The sequence below is a fragment of the Acomys minous genome (assembly GCF_964271855.1).
Source record: "Acomys minous genome assembly, chromosome: 4".
Taxonomy (NCBI): Eukaryota; Metazoa; Chordata; class Mammalia; order Rodentia; family Muridae; genus Acomys; species Acomys minous.
This window is the reverse complement of record NC_140486.1, coordinates 15,345,008-15,357,043: the sequence shown is the minus strand read 5'-3', so window position 1 is coordinate 15,357,043 and position 12,036 is coordinate 15,345,008.

The following is a 12,036-nucleotide window of genomic DNA, read 5'->3' as shown; positions in this document are numbered from 1 at the left end:
GGAAACAGCAGCAGGAGAAGAGGTTAGAGTCAAGAACTGGAGCTACAGACCCTGCTGTAAGTGCTTTGCTAGCATGGGTAAGGCCCTGGGTTCAATCCCCAGCACCACATAAGCCAGTGGTGAAGGTACATGCTGTGATCACAGCACTTAGCATGTAGGAAGATGAGAGACTCAAGGGTATCCTCAGGTATATGTTCATGTCCAGAGGCCTTATAATGATCTTCTGAGCCATGGTAGTAACTATGTGTTTCCATTAAAATAATAAAAAGGCACTGAATAGCTGGCTGTGGTGGTACACACCTGTGATCCCAGCACTCAGGCAGGCAGAAACAGGAAGATCTCTGTGAGTTCACGACCAGCCTGGTCTACAAAGCAAGTCCAGAACAGCCACGGCTACACAGAGAAACCCTGTCTTGAAAAACCAAAAAGGAAAAAAGAAAGAAAGAAAGAAAGAAAGAAAGAAAGAAAGAAAGAAAAGAAAAGAAAAAGAAAAGGGAGTATCATTGCCACAGTGTGGGAAACAGATTAGGTAAAGCCAAGGTCGCTCCCAGAAGGCTCACCTAGAGACAGTCACACTAGAGAATGTACGAGATGCTGCAGCTTAGGTCACCAATGTTGCTCTGAAAAGGAGGAGAAGGAAATATTTATGAGAGCTACTTATACAGTAAAATTATGGAGCACGGCCTTGAAAGGAAGTCAATAGGTACTCAGAAATAATTCCTTGTTTCCTGTGTGTTTAATAAGGTGAATGAGATGATAGCAATTGTTGATATATAAAATAATGAAAGAGGATACCAGTGCCCTTCAGCCAGAGAGTAGCAGGAATACGGCTATGGCTAAACAAAGTTGGGTGCCTTGCCTCATGGAGACAAGGAAGAATGGTCACAACACACACACACACACACACACACACACACACACAGACACACACACACACACACACACACACGTGAGAGTCATGGTGAGAACATACTCAGATCATAGTATGGAACTGGGCTATCTGGTAGGTGATTTGGGGACACTGCAAAGAAATAAGTATTTGTGGTTAGAGCACTGTTGGGAAGAAGGGCTTATTCTGCAGAGTGGGATCTTCACAATCTCATCTAATGGGTGGTGAAAAAGGGGTGAGGCTAGTATTAAGATTAGTATAAAGATATAGTGATATTACATCACTATGTGTTAGTCTTGATATTTCTATCTCTATCTTATTACCAAACCGTCAAACACAATCATGAAGCTATTGTAGTTTCACCTTGTCTGACTGGGTCTAGCTGCATGTCAGAACTCTTTGGAATTGTTGATGTTCAACAAAGGAGCACCACAAACCAGCTATAATAGGAAACACAAGAGGTGCCGCAATTACCTAATAGTGATAGGTATGTTACTGGCTCCCATGGCTGCTTTCCTTTTTCTCAGTCTTCCCTTTGGACCAACAGAGGATAAAGTAGAGTTGGGGGACATTTATCTAGATTTATATTTCACCATTCTTGAGCTTTTAGATCCAAAAGTTGTATGAACTATGCACTCTTTGATGGGACCACAGTTTCTCTGTCCTGTCTTCCTTGCTGCAGAACAACTTTCTTGTTACGCGTCAAGCCTGCGGATGCACAACATTTACGATTCTAAGAAAGACACACAGGCCAACTGTAGGACAAGCAATTACCAAGGGCAGAAGCAGAAATGGTTATTAGTTCCCAGAAAAGATACTTCGGTCAGAAACTTTGATCACCAAACCCAGGCAATGAAACATGTCCCAAATTTCAAATGGTCTCTCTGGCAATCCAGCCTAATTATAGACTACACTACTTCGGTGCAACTGCTGTAGTATAAATTTCCCCTTGGCCAGCTAAGAAGAGAGGAAGGGTTATCTGATTGTCCATAGCAACGTTACATAGGGAGTTTAAATTCAAACTGCTTTGCCAGGCCTTCAGAACAGAGGATGTTCCACTTATTTGAAAGAGTCAGAGATAAATTATGGACCACACATTCTGCTTATATTTTCCCTACCCTAGAACTCCGTCACAACAGTAAGGATAATTAGAGAAAAATATCTACATGCAATAAAAGGCCTTGAGTGTGGTTACAATAACACCTGAAAGCAAACTGGTGGGCCTCTGAATACAACATAACATCACGGTAGCAATGACAAGGAAGACCCAGCTCCACTGCTGAACGGGAGGTTTGTTGTGGTCTCAGCAATTACTGTACTGAAGTGGATAAAGGCTCAATTTATAGAACATTAATGTTTGGGATTAACTATGCAAAGTAAATTTAAGTACTATAATGGCTCTATAAAACAAATCTTCCTTGTGAAGTTTTAAAATGAAACGTTATTAAATTTGTAACAGCCACTAGTTATATCTAAAGCAATCACTATAGCCTAGGAAAATGCCTCGGATCAGCTTAGCTGAAATGGTAGAAGATCATAGTAAGTTAAAAATAACAGGATAAAAAAATTTAAAAAATAACAGGATAAAAATAATTTTTAAATTGTGTCATTGCACTTTTTGATCAGTTAATAGAGATTGTCAAAGTGCAATGATAGGCAAAATTAATGACAAAGAAAGGTAGGAAATAGATGATGAAGAATCTAAGGAAATTTTGGTACATAATGCTAGGGGAGGTGCTGTCTATCTCTACTATTGACGTTTATTCCAGCATTTTGCTTTGAGGGAATGTTGAGGATGAGTTTGAGGACATCTTTCAACATCCAAGACATCATGTCTCACTGCTGTTATCAAGTTAGAAGGAAAGACAGATGATAGATAGATAGATAGATAGATAGATAGATAGATAGATGATAGATATAGGTAGGTAGATAGATTCTTCTGTGGTAATAAGTGCACAGTGGAGCTTTCAATGATAAAATGGTTTCCCATTGCATATAGGAAAAATTCAGACTGAAACCTGAGACCTCTATTGTCCACTATGGCCTTGCTTGTCTCTCGTGCCTCACCATGACTTTCTCCTACTCCTTCACTCTGATGTAGCTTTGCCCTTCCTTTCTCAATTCCTTAGCCTATCTCAGTGCTCTTTCCCTTCACGGGGCCTCACAAACCCGGTAGTTTTCTTATAGCATTTATACAGCAGATTCCTGCTCATCAAACACCTCGATTCAAGCGTCACTTCCTCCAAGATCTAATCCCATTAGCTTCTCTAACTCAGCTTTCTTGGTGGTTGTCAGTTATCACAATCTGATTGCATCCATAGCAATTATAATCATTATCACATACGCTACATCCATCACACAAAATTTAGAACCTGTGACTTTATTGGAACAGTGTCCCTCTCCTGAGTGAACAGCTGCAAAGGCCCCAGTGGTAAGTATTTAAAGCTTTGTAGTCAATATGTTCTCCATGATAAATGTTCAACACTACCAGTGTAGTACAAAAGGAGCCACAGACAATCTACACAGAGCCAGGCATGGTTATGCTGCAGTAATACTTTACTTGCAAAATCCTGCAAAGGCAGCATGTGCCTCATGGGCCATTTATCAAGCCTTGTTCCCAACAGACTGAACTCTGCAGAGGCAGACAGCATGGAGATCTTGTCCCACTGCATTCTTAGTACTTACCACGGAGTAGGTGCTTAAGCACACATTTGCCGACAACATGGGTGAAACGGTTGTACCAGAACCATTGAACATTGCAGTGATAACTCTAAGATGATTTCCCTACTCATTTTCTTGTCCATTTTCACTTTAATTTTAAACATCAAAGTCATGTCCACTGTTTTCACCATTACTGGATTTAATTCCCTGGTTTTACAAAGCTGAAAGTAACTTTCTAATGCAATATGCACACAATTTAACTCTTGTAACCACTTAAGAGAACACTTGACTCCCACAGAAAGGGACTGGATATTGAAGAAGAAGTTATAGCTTAGAATCACATTTTTATTGCTTAAATTTTTTATGAACTTTGGGTGAAGCTATATTGTGGAAATTCGATTCACGTTATATAAACCCAGAAACACAGTAATTTTAATCAAGAGCCTAACCATATAATAAAAGACAGTGGCTTTGGGCCTCTTTCCTTTCCTTTCTGTAGTGTCAGTGTCATATCCAGGTTGGCTTTCCTTATATAACCAATGGCTGCTTTGGTTGCAGGATTCGTGTCTACAAAGTAAGCATCACTTTGCATCCTGAGCATCAGGCACACACAAAAAAAGCATTTTTCTAATAATCCCCAAAGGGACCTCTCTCTGCGGTCTATGTGATAACTTCCAAGTCACTGTCCAAGGCCAGTGGGAATGTCATGAGTGCCTTGGGTCTGGGTCACCCAAATCAAGCAAGAGGTGAAGGACTTGGGAAAGTTCTGCTTTGTGAGGATCTCTCAATAGCCGTTTTTGTGTTCAGTCAGTCTCCTGTAAAGGACATGACCTGGAAATTAACAAATGTCAAGATTAAATTACAGCTGTCCTTGTTCACACCTTCCTGTATATAAAACAGAATTCACACCAATCTCCAACTTGTTATTATGATTAATTAGGGAAGAACACAAATCTTAGCAGATGATAAATACTGTGTAAATATTTTCTTTCTCTGCCCTTCCTTTCTCTCAAGTTGCTTCAAATGACTTCCAATCTTTGGTTCCTGTAATTACCTAATATAATTACATAACAAGCCTGATCTTTTTAACTAGACTCTGATTCATACTTCCTGTGATGAGAGAAGACGCTGGTCTTTGTGGACTCAAACAGCACTCTCCTTCCAACTGTGGGAACTTTGTCACTGATGGCCCCTAACCCTCAACATCATTTTCATCACCACCACCCCCAGCAGCCAGCACATAAGCAGTTTCATTTGCTTGAAATATAGCTAAATATAGCTCCCTGCTGTAGCCTGGAGTTGGAGCACAGTGAGTGGAGGCAGGACAGCTTTTCTAATAGCTCCTCGCCCAAAAGAAGGTTTGTCTTCCAGAACATTGAATACAAGTGGGATGGAGAGACTATGGAGGAACATGCCAAAGATTGACTGTAGTAAAAAGAAAATTTCTGACATCACAGTATTTATAAATTTACCTTTTAGGGCTAGAGAGATGGCACAGCAGTAAAAAGCACTGTTGCAGCAGGCTGGGTTTAGTTCCCAACACCAATATGGTGCTCAGTTCCAGGGAAGCCGATGTCCTCTTCTAGCTGCCACAGGCATCAGGCAAGTGCATGTGTACACACACAGACACACACACACACACACACACACACACACACATATATTTTTTAATTTGTCTTCCAAGAGGATATGGCTTTTTACCTGTGGAAGAAAACTTTGACTGTAAGTGCAGGAAAGCACAGTTAGACTGCATACCTAGGACTGTCAAGCCTTTGTTCTCTACATGAATCTTTTTAGTGGGCCCAGGCCTGGGCATAGACCCTCCCTCCAGTGAACCAATGAAGCTCAGCCTTCCCACAGGTCATATTTGTATCCTCATTTGCTCTGGCTAGAGACGAGGGTGAGGTGAATGCAGGGAGCAACTGGCAGCATCAACAGGAGCCGACAGTGACCACCTTGTTCAAACAGGGCTGGCTGAAGGTGTTTCAGTTCAAGGAGAATTTTGCTAAACTATCACCTGTGAAATTGCATATTCCAGCTTTAATATTTCAGACCCCTGATTGATTGCTCAAGTTAGAGTTGTGATAACAGTGGTTGGTGTTCTTCAAGAGGCTGAAAATGCCAGCTCTTAGGAAAATGACAGTTCTTTGAGAAATAATCAGGTTCACCTGTACATCTCTCAACAATAGGAAGATGATGGCTGGGTTCACAAAATTACCTACAATGGCCTCTTCCTGCAGCAAGAACAGTCCTGTGCTACTAACTAGAGACGCTCTGAATAGAGAGGAGGCATTTCATTTTAACTTCCTGTTGATGCCCATCATCTTTTTACCATCCACCTCATCACAATGGAGAGCTGCTTGAAAAAAAATTCCTTCTGTTTGCACCCCACTCCCCACTCTCCACCCCAGAAAGCAAAGAACTGAGTAAGATGACCATCTAGGGACATTTTGCTCTCTTAGAATTCAATGGTGCTAGAATTCCTTATCTGGAAAGTGTCAAAAATATATAATACAATGCTGTTCCTGACACATATGAAATTGACCAGCAGTGATGGCCAGAACCGTAGTAAAGGAAGACGTGGCAATTCTGGAGGATGTGCTGCTGCTGACATCATAATGGGAGAACACTACTCCAGCTGGCATGGATATTTGCTTAAGCCACTCCAAGAGCCACTTAACTTCAATTTCCAGACAGCTTGACTAACTATATTTTTTGTTGGAAATAAAAAATAAAAATTAAAAAATGAGAAATGGTAGACTTGAAGTGTACCATATCTGAGCAGTTTGAAAACAGGGCTTAGCTTCAAGACTTTCAGGTCCAACATAGGATAATTTATTTAAAATGTATTTGGCTTACCTGACCAAAACCCCAATGAAGTAATAATTTCTTTTAAGTTTCTGAGGTTTTAAGCTCTAATCCACCTTTGTGTTTTGTTTTGTTTTGTTTTAGGGTAAGGTGAGGATTAACTTCTTCAGCACAGAGACCACCTCCATGTGACAGAGTTGACAGTCACACATGGGACCATATGGAGAATATTTTAAATTAGTATAATGAACAGTTCTTTGTTTCAAATGTTAGAAGCAAGATGATTCTAGCACATGATAAGTTAACACAAGAACAGACTTTTCTAGTCAAACGATGAGAATAAATTTAATAATAGAAATGCGCCAGAAGAAATAACTGCTCATCTGAAGTAAAAGAAAACCTTTCTGCCATCTGTTACTGTTAGCATTGTGCACTGCCATATTTGTCTACTCTATTCCAGAGCCCAGCACCACAGTGCTCTTCGTTCTGGGTAAGCTAAGATACAAGAGCACAGAGCGGTTAGAGGAGTGGGGTAAATGCAAAAGGCACTTTCCATCTCCAGAGCTGGTGTGCCATCTTTCCCAGCAGGGGATCTAGCAGTGCAAGAACCAAGGATGGACTTGTCAAGGAAAGCATTCATTGCAAACATGAAGAGCAAAAAGAAGCCAGGAATGGGGCCCATTGAGGAGAGATACTTGTCCATGCCAGTATCCCACTTCTCTCCCCTCAGTGTCATACAAGGTGAAGTTCACGACTACTGAGTTACTACTCAGAGATACTCAGGACTAACGATTGTGGCAGAGAGTTTTCACTCAGGGAAAGGAATGCATCATCAGCAAATACTCAACTGGAACAATGCAAAAGCCTACAATGCAGAATTCCTTTTAAAATACTCTAGTATTCTGTAGGAAATCAAATTAAGAGGGTTCAAATAACTTGCACAGGATCACTGATCAAATTAAGGAGAGATATCAGTCATTGGTTTCAAGTAAATTGGTAAAAAGATTTGCATAAATGGACAGGCAAGCATTGGGAGTAGTGTTACAGCTGGTGTGATACTGGGTACTTCTCTGTCAGGGGAACAGCTGAGGAAATAAGGCACATAAGTGATTATGAGTATGGGCGGTTTCCATTCAAAAAGCAAGTAGCAACATACAGTTAAGTAAGCTATGTGCCCATTCATCCACTAAGCCCAGGGAATGGGTTTGTTTGGATTGTGTTCCCTAGTAAGAAGGAAGAGAGATCCTGTCTTACAGCAGGCTCAAGATCCAACAGAATTACAATATCCTCAGAGAGAGACTAAGGCTAAGAGAGAGAAACTGAAATCCCTCAAGAAAGACAACTTAGGTACCCATGAATGCTGAGTGGCCCATAGTAAGCTGAACTCTTGACTGTGGACCTTCGAGAGTAACTTTCAGCACAGACAAGGCCTGTTAGATCAATATGGTTTGCTACTGAGTAAACTCCACTCAAGGGACGTAGCAGGCTAGCAGGTTCCCTCCAATTTGCATTCAGTGAAGAACTAAACCAATTTGAGGACCTATCTGCGGCATGGAGCTACACCTGTAGAAAAACCAAGCTATTGACAATATCATTTGTATTCTGCTTTAACCCTTTACCCTCCTCTCACCTTCTTCTGGAATTACCCCACCAAAGGATGGAGGCAACCAACAGTCCCACCAGCTGTGACACCTAGGACCCACATCAATGACCAGCACAGCATGATAATTTTACAGGTGCAGGCATGGTACATAACCAACAGCTTTTATGATTGGACTTAAGACCTGACTTCTGTTTCTAACAAAATCTCAATCCTTTGATTTTACCAATAGAGAATCTGGCCAGAAAATGGGGTGAAACTCTGAGAGGAAGAGAAAGCACCCCAGCTGACCTCCCTGAGGCCTCCATCCCTTCCCCAAACCATCTCAAAATCCTTCAAACTGAATGTCTCTCCCTTCTACTTCCTGTGTGTCTCTCTATCCATTCTCCTGACTTCCTCTAACGCCCTATAATTTTTCCCTATGTTCACTCCCTGTCAGTTGATTGCTTGCTCTGCCTCTTAACCTATGGTTAATTTTATTTAATTCAAGGAGAAAGCTCTTGGGTTAAAGGTATGTGCTAGGGTTGAGGCACACCATAACTGAAAGCAGGTTTTTCCAAAAAACAAAACAGTCTCGGAGTTCACGGTGTGATCAAATATTGTGCAACAACTGATCAACAATAGGTACATCATGCCTGGTTCTGAAACCTAGATAACTATTCAGTGCTCATCAAAGTGTGGTTATTTAAGGAGAATCTACAATCGTAATTTACTAAACTGGCCTAATTTCTAACAACAACATATAAACATTTCTCACAAAAGAAACATACATGTGACTCACATCAAATTTGAGACACTCATAGGGCCCTCAGATTTGTATATGCATCCAGCCAAGGTCAGTTTGGGAAAGATAAGCAAAGTAGCTTACTTACTTTTAAGTGTTAGTAACTCAAGAGCAGCTTCCCAAAGTGTGATTCCTACAATAATGGCATCAGAACCACCTGTGTCATCATCTAGTGCATGTTTAAAATGTATATTCCCAATCTCTTCTCAGACTAAAGAATGAAGCTCATTCTGAGTAGATCCTGGGGTATTCACATTTTTAATAAGCACTTGGAGAACATAGTAATGCATCATTTAGTGATGGGACACATACTATGAAATGCAAAGCCAGCTATTTTATAATTGTACAAGAATCATAAAATCATAAAGTGTACTTACACAAAGTAGGATGCCCATTGCACCATTGGAAAGCATCACTGATCAAATTATGAGATCATCATCATAACGTGATCCATCATTGACTAGGCATCATTATGTAGCATAAAAGTTAAAAATGGTTATGAAAAGGGGTCTTGAGAGACCAACCAAAATTCAGGATTGGTCCAAAAATTGCCACATACCAAACATTGGATTCATTAAAGACTCAATGGTGTGGGCAAAGTAAAATTGAATTATTGGTGGTAAAGATGAATACTCAGTGACACTGTGAGCAACTTACCTAGTACCTTCTTTGATCCTGGCACTTTCCCCTTCTGTTTCATATCTCCTAATTCCTTTTAATTTTTATCATATTCCATATGAAATCAAGTTCAAAGGGTTTAAAGAACTTGTACAGAATCACTGACAAAATAAGGAGAGACATTGATCACTAGTTGCAGGTAAGTTGGCTAGAACATTTAAATATTTTTTAAACTATACCATACAGTCTTCCTTTCATTAGTCCTTGCATCTTTTCTTTCTTTCTTTCTATTGTTTTGTTGTTGTTGTTGTTGTTGTTGTTGTTGTTGTTGTTGTTGTTTCTGTGTTTGTTTTTGAGACAGGGTTTCTCTGTGTAGCCTTGGCTGTCTTGGACTCGATTCACAGACCAGGCGGGCCTTGAACTCACAGAGATCCACCTGACTCTGCCTCCTGGAGTCCTGGAATTAAAGGCATGTGTCACCATGCCAGGCTTAGCACTTGTATTTTAATACAAAGCCTTAGACCTTTGGCCACACTACCTACCTCTTATATCTTTACAAGATAAACAATTCATTATTTTTAAAAAAATTTGATCATACAGTGCCTTGAATTATCTTGAAAAAGACTTCAAAATAAGAGACTTATACAGAAAAAAAGAGGGGTAAAATACTAAAATAAAAAATAAATCAGTTGTCACCAAATGAAGTTTGAGTCTAGTACAGTGGACAGAAAGAATGGAGTTGATCATCCAGTGCTGGCCAGCCAGGAAAGACCCCAAGAGCAAGTAGTGTTTTAAGTCAGGTCTGAAAACCAGTATTTTTTTAAGTGACATAACCTTATAAAAAGTATATGTTGCAGTAAGCCAGAAACTTCATAAAAATCTATCTCAAATGTTACTTTTAATAATGAAGATTGTTTATGGAATACAAAGATGATTCCTGAACAAAGCAAAGTTTCTAGGTCAATAATCCTCAATTCTTCATCTGGCAATAGTAATATTTATCATAGAATGTCCGGTTTTAAATGACTAAATGATACAAAGCTGGTCATGATACAATACAAGTAAGGTTATGGTTAAAGCCCTGATCACAGACTGCTCAAATGTTCCCTCCCACTACAGGTTACAATGAAAAACAGAGGTGGGATTGGGTACTGAGGTGTCTCAGAGTTCCCAATCTACCCAATCCCCTTTTTTCTGTGTCTCTGTCAAGTTGTCTTTTTTTTTCTTTCATTCATTCATTCATTGCCCCAGTCATGTCCACCCCTGAAGCCATGCTGGATATAGCAAGAAGGAGATGTCCTCAGCACGGAAGCTAGAAGAGCTAAGCCAGCACTAAGTGCTACATTAACAAGGTGTGTTCACTTACTCAAACTGTCATAACAACCCCATGACTTAGGATCATTTTGTTAAAGAAAAAGAAACACCAATAACTCTGGTTATTTACCCCAAATCACAAATCAAATATGTGTACCACTGGTCTCTGAGCCATATAGCTTAGCTTCAGAACATGTGTGTTTAATCGGTATGCTATTTTCCACCACTATGTTCATATGAGTCTACACACTGCGGCTGTAACTTTAACTCAACCACGCTACAGTTCTAACTCACCTAATCTATTATAGAAAGAAAGTTAGGGTGAGAGCATATCCCAAAAGATCAAAAACATTGTTTAGACAGTAATATCAGAAGCTACCATACATGGAGTTAAAGGTATTTTGTATTCCTCATAGTTTTAACAGAAGTCTTAAAAGTAGTACAACTGACCCCATTTGTTGAAAATTCCCTGGTTGAAATAAGTCTGATATCTGAAGATCATTAGAAGGCCGATAGAAATCTGAACACAAATCTACTCAACCCGAAGGCCACTTTCTTTCCACCATGCCTTGTCCTGACACAATGTACTCAGCGTGGAAACCACAGACAAGGTCATTGTTCTCCAGGCCCTGACAGTCACTGAATGAAGCATCTGTCAGAGTTAGAGAACCTTTAGGGCTTATGAAAACATCTCTAAAAGGTTAGGCATGATTCAAGATGAGACCTATAAGAGCTAAAATGGCTAAAAGAGAAAGTTCCACAGCAAGAGTTGTGTCTCTATAATAATGACATTGGAGCAGAAGAAAAAAAAAGCAAGATGTGCAGGGACAAAGATGAAGCAAAGATTGAGGGACTGGCCAACCAAATACTGGCCCAACTTGAGACCCATCCAATGGAAGAGAATCAATCCCTGGCACTATTTACACTACTCTGTTACACTTAGAGACAGGAGCCTAGCATAACTCCTCTAAGAAGCTTCATCCAGCAGCTGATAGAAACAGATGCAGAGACCCACAGCCAAACATTAGACAGACTTGGGAAGAGTTGAGAGAACAATTCAAGGAGCTGGGCTGGTCGGGGGAGTCAAGAACTCCACAAGAAGACCTACAGAGTCAACTAACCTGTACCCAAGGGGGACTCACAGAGACTGAACGACCAAACAAGAGCACTATAGACTGGTCCTAGGACCCCTGCACATATTAGCAGACGCACAGCTTGGTCTTCATGTGGATCCCCCAACAAGTAGAGCAGGGGCCCACTCTGACTTGGATGCCTCCCTTTGGATTCCATTCCTTTAACTGGGCTGCCTTGCCTGGCCTCAGTGGGAGAGGCTGTGCCTAGTTCTGCAGTGATTTAATGTGC